The sequence below is a fragment of the Trematosphaeria pertusa genome (genome assembly GCF_010094035.1).
Source record: "Trematosphaeria pertusa strain CBS 122368 unplaced genomic scaffold BU26scaffold_20, whole genome shotgun sequence".
NCBI classification, from domain to species: Eukaryota; Fungi; Ascomycota; class Dothideomycetes; order Pleosporales; family Trematosphaeriaceae; genus Trematosphaeria; species Trematosphaeria pertusa.
In genome coordinates, this window is record NW_022987231.1 from 409,213 (window position 1) to 421,505 (window position 12,293).

A 12,293-nucleotide genomic window follows, 5' to 3' on the forward strand; every position below is an offset into this window, starting at 1 on the left:
CGATAGCTCTCTTCGGCTCGGTGCCAGTATCTTTCTGCCGCCAACTAGATCCGCTAGTGGTCTTATGCAGCACTGAAGGGACGAGCGATTGGAGCTCTCGCAGCTGCAATCCTCCGGGTGAGCGACCAGGCTCTCGTAGCTCTGATCCTCGGTGTTGGCCGTTGGTAAACGCTCCTTGACGAGGCTACTCGGTTTGGCCAGATATTGTGCCGCCGTCTCCGGCCGAAGGGGTATTGACCTTTGGATAATGTGAGGGCTGGGTCCGCGGTCTCCACTGCTGTGAGCGCCCCTGGAACACCTAGCTGGGTAAGTCGGCTGCAGGCAGCACTGTCTCCACGAGCTGTAAGGATAAGGGGTGCTAGCGGGGTAGGTTGGGTCAAATTTAGCTATCTAAAGGTGAGGAGCAGAAGGATGCTCCGAGAGCTCTCTATATACACAGGGTGCCTATGCTAAGGCGCTAGGCAGGGTCATGTGACTTGGGCGGAGCCGAGTCGGGCTGAAGCACCGAGTCGGAGCCGAGTCGAACCGTTACAAAAATCTAGGTAGCTATATACATAGATCTCTATTCTAAGAAAGAAATTAGCTAAATAGTAATATCTAAACTAGTTAAGAAAGTCTATAGTAAAGAATATTACGCTAAACTATAGAATTAGTATACTATAGAATACTAATACTATTAAAAGTAATACTAAACTATAAAATAGATAGTCTAATACTCTAATTACTATATACTTAACTATAGATAGTACTTTCTAGAATAGAAGTACCTATACTATAGAAAAAAGACTAAGAATAAATATATAAAAACCTACTAGACTATATACTTACTAGAATAATATCTAGTATATATAGTAGAAAAGAAATAGAGATTAATACTAGCTACTCTCTTAAAGTTAAAAAACTAGCAGGCCTCTAAGGTAGAGGTCTAGCCTAGAAAGGCTCTATTTAGACTATTAGTAAAATTATTACTCTAAAACCTAGAACGCTACGCGTAAAAGCTATATTAGAAAATAAAAAGTTTATAGTCTATATAGATAGTAGAGTAGTAAAAACGTATATTTCTACTAGCTTAGTAAAACTAAGAAATATACTATTTTAAGAGAAATAATAGCTATACTAAGTATAACTTATAGATAACTAGCTATCTACCTTTAGCTAAGAATAGATTTACTTAGAGACTAAGACATAGGTATTAGATACCTAGAGAATATAGAAATAATAATTCTATAATATTATAGAACTAGAAAATATAAATATACTTCTAGAGCTAGATTAGCTATAAAGATATAACTCTAATATTAGTTAGATTAGGTTAGAACTTTAAGAAAGGCCTAGAGTAGTATAGAAGACTAGAGTAAGACACTACCTAAAAGCTTACTAAAAGCTAGAGATAAAGATTAGAAGAATATCTCTTATAGGTTTAATAAAATAGGTAAAGAAATAACCTTAAGACGTTAGCGTTATATAAATATAGAAGCTACAACTTAATATAGAGTAACTACCTTAGAAGGTTAAGAAAGACTATAAGAAGTTTATATTATTATTTAATAGATAGAATAATAGCGTTCTACCTAAATATAAACTATAGAACTATAAGATACCTATAGAAGATAAAGCTACGCTAAAGCTAGAATCTATATACCTACTTAGCTATAAGTAAAGAGAGAAACTCTAGAGGTATCTAGAGAGACTTCTATAAAAAGAATATATTTAGAAAAGCTAAAGTCTAATAGCCTTACTAGTACTATTTATACTAAAAAAGAATAGATAATTAAGGCTATATATTAACTACTAATAGCTTAACTAGGTAACTTAAAAAAACTAATATCTATTACCTATAATCTTAAAACTAACAAACTAGCTTATAGAAGTATAATAGTTTATAAAGTTTAATATTAGAGAAGAGAACTATAGAATATAAATTAAAAAAGAATATAAGTAAAAAATAGCTTTTAGAATAAGAGAAAGTCTATATAAATATCTAGTTATACTCTTTAGACTTACTAACGTACTAGTAACGTTCTAAAGTATAATTAATATAGCTCTATATAAATATATAGAAAGGTTTACTATAGTCTACCTAGATAATATACTTATATACTTAAAAAAAGAACTAGAAGAATATAAGAACTACGTGTAAAAAACGCTATAGAAGTTTAAAGAGTATAGACTTCTAATAGCTTCTAATAAGAGCGAGTTCTACTATATAAAAACTAGCTACTTAGAATTTTATCTAACCTGTAAGAGAATATAGATAGAGATAAATAAGGTTTAGGTAATTCTAAACTAGCCTATACTCTAGATAGTAAAAGAAGTATAATTCTTTCTAGAATTTACTAACTACTACTAAAAGTTTATCTAAGAGTACTTATAAATTACTACTCTACTTATAGAAGTTACTAAAAAGAACTAAGAGTTTAAGTAGAAAGACTTATAATAGTAAGCGTTTAAGATACTAAAATAAATATTTACTATAGTACTACTACTATAAACGTTTAATAAAAACAAACTAATATAGGTTAAAATAAATATATTAGATAGAGCTCTAGAAGTATACCTTAGCTAACCTAGAGAAGATAGTAAGTACTAGCTATACTTCTTCTACTTAAGAAAGTTCTTAGTACTAGAACTTAACTATAATATATATAATAAGAAACTTATAGCTATTATAGTAGTAATAAAAGAATAGAGAATATACTTAGAAGACGCTAAGTACTCTATTAACGTAGTATTAGACTATAAGAACCTTATAGCGTTTATAACAATAAAAACGCTAAATTAATAATAAGTTAGATAGGTAGAAACGCTAGCTATACTAGACTTTATAATTAGATACTAAAAAGACACTAAGAATAGAGCTATAGATATACTTAGTTATAAAGCTAACTACGTAAGTACTATAAAAAAAAAATATAAAGTAGTACTCTATATAAGACTAGATAGAACTCTAGAATATAATAGCCTATAAATTAGCTAAATTATAGAAATTTAAGACTATTAGAATAATAAACTAGAACTACCTAATAAATAAGAAAAATAAGAAGTACTAGAAACGCTATAAATAGAATTTATTAAGAAGTTCTATAGTACTATAATATATAAGTACTAGAGAATTAAATATACTCTTAAAAGAATATAATAAGAATATAGATTCTCTATAATAAAAGAAAAAGTTATAAAAATAGTATAAGAGTATATAGAATACTAATAAAATAAGATAACTAGGTACTAACTCTATAAGTTACTATAACCTTTAGAACTACCTATAGTACTATAGTAGTATGTTACTATAGACTTTATTATAAAGCTATCTAGATTAATTAAACCTACGTTAAAAAGAAAGTACGACACTATCTTAGTAATTATAGACTAATTTACTAAATATACGTATTTCTATCTAACTAGTAAGACTCTTAAAGCTAAAGAACTAGCCTATAAGGTAAGCTAATAACTATTTAGCTAGTATAGAATACTAGAAAGAGTTACTATAGATAGAAATAAGTTATTTATATCTAAGTTCTAGAATGCACTACTTAGCTAGATAGAAATAAGTAACTAAATATTAACTAGCTTCTATTTATAGACTAATAGCTAAATAGAATAAATAAACTAGACTCTAGAAGAATACCTAAGAAACTATATTAACTAGAAATAGAATAACTAGGTTAAACTACTACTTATAGTATAACTAGTATATAATATAGTAAAATAAGAAATAATAGAGATAACTCTCTACTAAGTATATTATAGCTATAAGGCTAGAATATATAGATTCTTAATATATATAGCTATAATTTCTCTAAAAGTAGAAGAAAAGAAACGCTAAATAAGAATAATCTATAATAGACTATAAAAAATAGTAGAAAGAATAACTTAATAGATAAATAAGAAAAGAATTAAGAAACTAACCTTTAAGAAGAGAGGTAAAGTTTTTATTCTATAAAAGAACTTACGTACTAAATAATCTAGTAAGAAACTTAACTACTTATAAATTAGACTATTTAAAGTTAATAAGTAACTTAGACCTATTAACTTTAGACTAAAGCTACTACTAATAATACGAATATACTCTATATTCTATAAATCTAAACTTAAGCCTACGCCTAATAACGTACTACTTAATAAATAAACTAAAGTAGAACTAGACTAGAATTTTAAGGTTAAAAAAATACTAGATAAAAGGCGTATATAAGGTTAGTAGAAGTACTAGGTTAGATAGAAAGAATACCTACTAGAGAAAGATACCTAGAAACTACTAAGAAACCTTAAGAATTACTTTAAGAAACTTAAGAAGTTTTATTAGTAGTACTAACTCTAAAACCTAGAGACTAGAATTCTAGATTCTCTAGATAACTCTAGTTAAATAACTAAAGAGAATTAACTAGAGAAATAGAAGGTTATAGCTATAAGAGTTACTATACCTTAAGCTCTAACTACTCTAACTTCTTAATATTAGCTAGATTCTAGAAAAGTAACGCGTTCTAGTAACGCTATACTAAATCTAACTACTTCTAGAGATAGTTACTACGCGCCTTAGTAGACTACTAAGTCTTAGTAAGGCGCTCTACCTTAAGGCTAGCCTTAGACTACTAAGAACGTAGATTAACTAATAACTAATCTAGTTTCTCTACCTCTTTTAGATCTAATACCTTGTTATAAGACTAGCTCTTTATAATATACTCTAAGTAATAACTAGAAGACACCTCTATAATATAACGTAAGTTATAAGAATAGTAAGTACTATAAGAATTATTAGATATATTAGCGCTAGTGCGTAGAATAAGGTTAGTATAGTAATAGTAATAGACTATTAAGAACTTAGTACGCGTAGGCGGTATAGTAAGAATAGAAGAGAAAAAGAAAATATAATACTATAGAACTATAAATAGTACTACTCTTATATAAGAATAGTATAGAATAATAAAATACTATACCTAGAAATAGAATAGAGCTTTAGAATAATACTCTAGAAGAAGAGATAGGTATTATAATTATAGAATTAGAAACAGAGTTAGCTAGCTAGAATAGAGAAAATAGTAGGCTAAGCCTAGAGTTATAAAATAAAGAATTACGTATAGAGTTATAGAAATAATTAGAACTACGTAACGTAGATTAGATAGATTAGATAGAGCTAGAGAGATTAGGTCTAATTTATAGAAGCTAGGTCTTAGTACCTAATCTAGCTAAGTTAGTATATATATATAACTAGAAGAAGCTTACTTCTTATAGCTTCTTATAGTTATTACTTTATTTATTAAATTACTATAGAGACTTGCGATTTATAGTATTATTACCTCTACCTCTTTATTACTAAAGATTCTAGCCTAAAGTATACTCTTTACCTTCTCTTATAAAAGTAAGCCTTAGTCTAAGTTAAGAGAATAGCTTATAATAAAAGCTTCTTTATCTATTAGTCTATAGAAAGCTAGCGCTTCTATACTAGATAGAAGAAATTAACCTAGAAGTACGCAAAGTTAGTAGTATTTTAGTAATATAGCTTCTAGAAATTATAGTAAGCGTTTAGCCTCTTATATAGATTTGCGTAGCTTTTTTCTAGCTAATTAAGTATATATTTATAAGAAATCTATATACTACTATTTCTTAAAGAACGTAGAATTATAGAGAGAGTCTAGTACGTATTTTTTTCTATCTACGTACGTATATATACTATAATAGTTTTCTTAGTATTCTTAGCTATTTCTTCTAGATACTAGTTATAATTAGCTTAAAGCTTATCTTATAAGCTATCTTTTTATTACTTAAAGATAATAACCTTACTATCTAATAGTAATAGAGAGTCTAGAAACTTAGTAAAAAGCCTTATTTAGCTTTCTAAATATTACTTAGTTACTAGTAGTATAGTAGGCGTATACGTAGTTAGATAAGAACCTAGAATTAAGTTATCTAGTAATAACGCGCTAGTTTTACGTATACGTAGTATCTAATTTATAAAGTATATTATATATTAAGTTAATAGAGTAGGTAGCTTTTAGCTTCTAGAGTAGAATTATAGTTACGCTTATAGCTATTAAATCTTTACTAAAGTAGTAGCTTTTTTTTATTATAAATTCTAATACTCTCTATATATAGTACCTTCTTTAGTAAATATATTAGTAGTAATCTAGTAATATATATAGGTCTATTATTTAAGTATCTAGCGTATAAGTAGTTAGCTAACTAATTTATTAATAATTTTACTTAGCTTTTCTAAGAAAAGCTCTTAGAGCTTCTTTCTAGAGGTAGAAAGAGTATAAGAGCTATCTACTACTAATAAGCTAGGTATTACTAAGCTCTAGCGTAGCTATGCTAGCTTCTATTTAAAGTTAATATTCTAATTCTTATTAGTTATTATATTATGTTATTAAATAGGCAATTTATAATAATAATATTAGTTTAAGTAACTAGCTAGCAGGTTCTCTATCTAGAATTTAAAAATTATAAGAGTAAAGAGGTACTATATAACTAGAGTCTTACTACTAGAGTTACTTTATAAGAGTTTACCTATAGTATTTAGATAGTTTAGCTTAGATATAGCTTCTTATTTAAGAAGTAGAAGTATATACTATTAGCGTAGTAGCTAATTATTAGCTTTACTAGTAGAGTAGAGAATTATTAATTTTTAAAATAAGAGAGAGAGTTTCTATACGTAGAAGTTTTATAGAAGTTCTTTTATACATAGAGCTCTTATAGCTCTTTTTAGGTTACTACTAGTAGTATCTTTTCTACTACCTACTAGATTTACTAGTAGTCTTATATAGTACTAGAGAAGAGTAATTAATTAATACGTTAATAGATTCTTAGAGTAAGTAACTAGGCTTTTATAGCTCTAATTCTTAGTATAGCTATTAGTAAACGCTTCTTATAAGGCTACTTAGTTTAGCCTAATATTATACTACTATCTCTAGCTAAAGAGGTATTAACCTTTAAATAATATAAGAGCTAGCTTTATAGTCTCTACTACTATATATACGCTCTAGAATATCTAGCTAGATAAGTTAATTATAAATAATATAATCTCTATAAGCTATAAGAATAAGAGTAACGAGTAGAGTAGGTTAGATTAAATTTAGCTATCTAAAGATAAGAAGTAGAAGAATACTCTAAGAGGCTCTATATATAGAGGTACTAAGCGCTAAAGCACTAGACTAGGTTACGTAATAAGATTACGTAACTTAAGGTTATATAACCTAAGGTAAATCTCTAAACTAGACTATTATACTATCTCTATTATAAAGCTCTCTATAAATACCTAATTAACTTTAGATAAATTCTAAATATAGCTTACGCTCTAGACTATTTAATAGAATCTAGAGCTAAGCTTATAGCGCGCTATAGCTCTTTATAACATAGAGTAGAAGAAAGTTTACTATTAATACTATAGAGTTACTTTATAATATAAAAAGATATCTAATTTAATAAAGCTTATAAAAAATAAAGAGTAGATAATAGTTAAGTATATACTTAACCTAGACGTGTAAGAATTTACTCTCTAGCTTGCTACTATTTAAGATATAGCTAATAAGCTACTTACTAAGTAAGAAAAAAAGATTATAGGTAAAAACTAGCTAATATACTTTAATAAGTAAGCTAGTTATATAAGTAAGCTAGTTACTTTTACTAAGCCTCTACTAAAAAGCCGCTATCTTAGTTAGATTACTCTAACTCTAAGCTACTTAAGATAAATCTAGATAAGCTATCTAATTTATTTATATTATCTTTAACTATCTAGTATATTTATATATTATACTCTAGCTTACTATAGTATTTATAGTATTACTAAGCTAGCTAGCTATTATATACTACTACTTTTTTATACTACTTTTTACTCTTATTCTAATTTATAGTCTTTCTTTAAGTAACTAGCTATAAGCTAGCTTTAATTATAAAAGTATTCTTTTTTTAAATCTACTTTCTTTTATATAAATTATACTTTTTTTTCTATATATTAGCTACTTAAAGCTAGGTAACTTTAGACTCTATAAGTACTAGCTAATACGCTATTAGCTTATTACCTTTTTTAAGCTAATTAAGTAACTTAATAATATAAGTTAGTAATAAATTAAAATACTATATAATCTTTTTCTAAATTAGAGTTAATTATAACTTTAATTTAGTAGAATTACTAGGTATTTTATACTTCTAGGTAGTAGTATTATTAGTAGAGAGTATTAGGATATATAATTAAACTTTAAGCTTTAATACTAACGTACTTTACTATCGAACTAGTTACCTTATCGAACAACCTACGATTTCTTAGCAACAAAAATTAACGAAAATCAACTCGTTTTTCTTAAATAACTAAGCGAAACCTTAATAATTTTCTATAAAACTTTATATATATATTCTCTATAGTATATTATACCTTATATTAAAGTTGCACTAAGATATATTACTTAATTATAAAGCTATACGTATTTAACTAACTTTTAAGAAAAATCTTATTTACTTCTAGTTAGTACTATTATATTTCTATAATAATGTATAAAACTTATAGTATATAGTATTTATAACGTAATAAAGATTTCTAAAAAACTTCTATAGAGCTAGCTCTTCTAAGTATAGCGTAATAAGAGATAGAAGTTTAAAAAAATCTTTCTAGAGTTTTCTTCTCTAGCTATATATATATATTAATAATCTAGCTATATAAAGTTATATATTATAAGATTATATATACTATAAGCCTGCTATATATTTAGAAGTAATAATTTTAAAATAGTTTTAGTATCTTTCTATCTTTCTATACTATACTACTAAAAAGACTTTACTTTTAAATAACTACTTAAAGCTACTATATTATTAGTTAATAAGCTCTCTATAGTTAAAACTAACTATAATATATAAAATAATAAGTTTATAGAGCTAGATTAACTATATATATATATAGTTAGAAGAAGAAAACTCTAAAAAGAAAATTTTTAAACTTCTATCTCTTATTACGCTATACCTAGAAGAGCTAGCTCTATAAAAGTTTTCTAGAAACCTTTATTACATTATAAATATTACATTTAATAAGATTTATATATTATTATAGAGATATAATAGTACTTACTAGAAGAAAACTAGATTTTTTCTAAAAGTTAGTTAAATACATATAGCTTTATAATTACGTAATATATCTTAGTGTAACTTTAATATAAGGTATAATATACTATAAAGAATATATATATAAAGTTTTATAGAAAATTATTAAGGTTTCGCTTAGTTATTTAAGAAAAACGAGTTAATTTTCGTTGATTTTCGTTGCCAAGAAATCGTAGGTTATTCGATAGGGTGACTAGTTCGATAGTAAAGTACGTTACTAAATTTAGGTTAAATAGAACTAAGCTAGTATTTCTAAATTCTACTCTAATATTATTATCTATAATTAATATATAAAAAGCTATATAAAATATAAGTAGAAACTTAGTTTTTATAATATAGTTAATATAGCTATATACTATCTTTAATAGTAAAAAGTAGCTAATATTAAGTAGCTATAAAAGATATAAAAATATACTAGTATATAAAAAGCTATAATTTTATTTTTCTTATAGTACTACTAGAATTTAATAAAGCTATAGCTTTTATAGCTATCTAAAATTAGTAGATAATATACGTCTATAATATAACTTTTAGTATATATATTAAAGTACTTTAACTATATAATAATAACTTTATTTATTATCTAGCTACTTTTAGAGATAGCTATAACCTAGTTATATAGTAGCTAGCTACTCTTATACTATACTAAGAAATAGTTCTTATCTATAATAATAAGAAATAGTAGAATCTATATATTATCTACTACTCTTACTATTATAATTACTAAAATCTACTTATAATTATCTAGTTAAAGACTCTTTAGTTATAATTATCTCTTAGAGCTAGTAACTACTATCTAAGGTAATATTATTTCTATTATAAAGCTAGATTTATTAAAGTTATATATATCTTTATTAGTAATACTATATTTTACCTTTATATTATCTACTAGATTAAACTACGTCTAAATAATTATAGAATCTTTTTACTTTACTTTCTAATAGTTATACTTATAATTAAGTTATATTTTAAGCTTAGAATAGTACTTAATAAAGTTATTTAGCTAGTTCTTATCTATAATCTTTTTCTCTTACTTAGTAAGTAGCTTATTAGCTATATCTTAAATAGTAGTAAGCTAAAAGATAAATTCTTATATATCTAGGTTAAGTATATAGTTAACTATTATCTACTTTTTATTCTTTATAAGAGCTAGCTTCGCGGTTTCTACTACTATACGTACGCTCTAGAATACCTAGCTAGGTAAGTTAATTATAAGTAATATAGTCTCTATAAGCTATAAGAATAAGAGTAATAAGTAGAGTAAGTTAGGTTAAATTTAGCTATCTAAAGGTAAGAAGTAGAAGAATACTCTAAAAGACTCTATATATAGAAGTACTAAGCGCTAAGACGCTAGGCTAGGTTACGTAATAAGATTATATAATCTAAGATTATATAACCTAAGGTAAATCTCTAAACTAGACTATTATATTACTCTCTCTTATAGAGAGAGCTTATCTCTAAGCTCTAAAATACGCCTCCCAAATCTCTCTTCTTCTAAAACTCTTATATTATACTCTTAACTATCTCTTTTAGCTTATAGTAAGTATATTTATATTAGTTTTAAACTAGAAGCGCTTTTATAGCTACTATCTTCTTTCTAGTTACTCTATTCTTATAGAGATTTAAACTAGAAGGCTTATTTTTATGTCTATAGAGCGGCTTTATTATAGACTCTTTTCTTAAATAATACTATAAGCTTAGTAAAGTCTTAAATTACTTAGTAGCGCCTTTATGTTACTCTTATATCTTCTACTCTTATAGGTTTTAAATTCTCTACTATCTTCTCTAGAGTCTTCTCTTTTTTATACGCCTTAATTTAAGTATTTAATTATAATAGTAGCTTTAGCTTATCTAGGTATACTATATAAAAGTCTTTTACCTTATAGAGAGCGTTAATAAAGCCTATAGTATTATACTAGATAGAGTTAGAATTATAAGTAACCTATATAGCATAGTATTAAAGGTAATTTTAATAAAGATAGCTATCTAGAATTTTATATACAGGCTATTCTAGATTACTATTAACTTTAATAGATAGCTACTTAGACTCTATCTACTCTAGTAATAGCTCTAAGACTTTTCTTAGCTAATTAGCATAAAAGACGTCACGTATACGTATATACGTAGATAGCTAAAGCTAGAAGAAGTAACTCTTTATAGTAATAATTAGGTAAGAGCTATATATCTATTAATTAAGCTTTATACTAGACTTATTTATTAAAAAGCTATAAGGTTTAATATAGATAAGGTTACCTATAGTAAAATTAGGTTCTTAGTACTTTTTATTTACTTAAAGCGCCTGTCTAGCTTACGCTTTTACGATATTACTTTATATAATTTTAGTAGCTTTTTTTACAGCATTATATTACTTCTTAGTAAAATTCTAAGCTTTTTAACGTAAGAGACGCTTATATAGAGTAGAGACTTTTATTATATACTTTTTCTAATTCTAGTAGTATATTAGCTAGTATCTAAATTTAATTTTATACGCTATTAATTCTATAGTTTTATATAGTAACGTAGCTTATACCTAGTCTATATAAAGTAGAAAGTCTAACTAATTATTCTAGTAGTAGTTAATAAATAGACGTAGACGCTAATTAAGATATTAATTAATAATTTCTATATTTCTATTAGTTAATAAGTAGTATACTATAGAGAGTTTCTACTTAATTTCTATAAGCTAATAGAGCTTATTTATAAAGGTAGAGGTAAACTATAGACTATAATCTAATATAATAGATCTAGAAGAACTATATATATACTAGATATATTAATAATATAGCTCTACTATACGTTAAGCTATAATTTTCTTATAGTAGAGTAGAGAGAAACTCTACTTACTTAGCTAATCTATAATAACGTATATATAATTAAATTCTTTCTTATTAGAGAGAAAGCTCTTAAAATCTATAGAGACGTTCTACTATACTCTCTTAGAGATAGGTAGAGGCTTTAGAAAATCTAGTATTTTATTGCGTAGAGTATAGCTCTAGTAGTAAGCTTTATATACTACTATATATATATTAATATCTTCTTATATATCTAGCTAGTAATATTAATCTTATAGTAACTAGATAGTCTTTTAGCGCTCTAGATAGATAGTTACCTAAGTAGTATATATAGCGCGTATTAAATATACTTATAGATAGTTAATAGTAAAGACTATTAATTAATTCTAATATATTAGTAAGCTAGCTTCTATTTTCTAG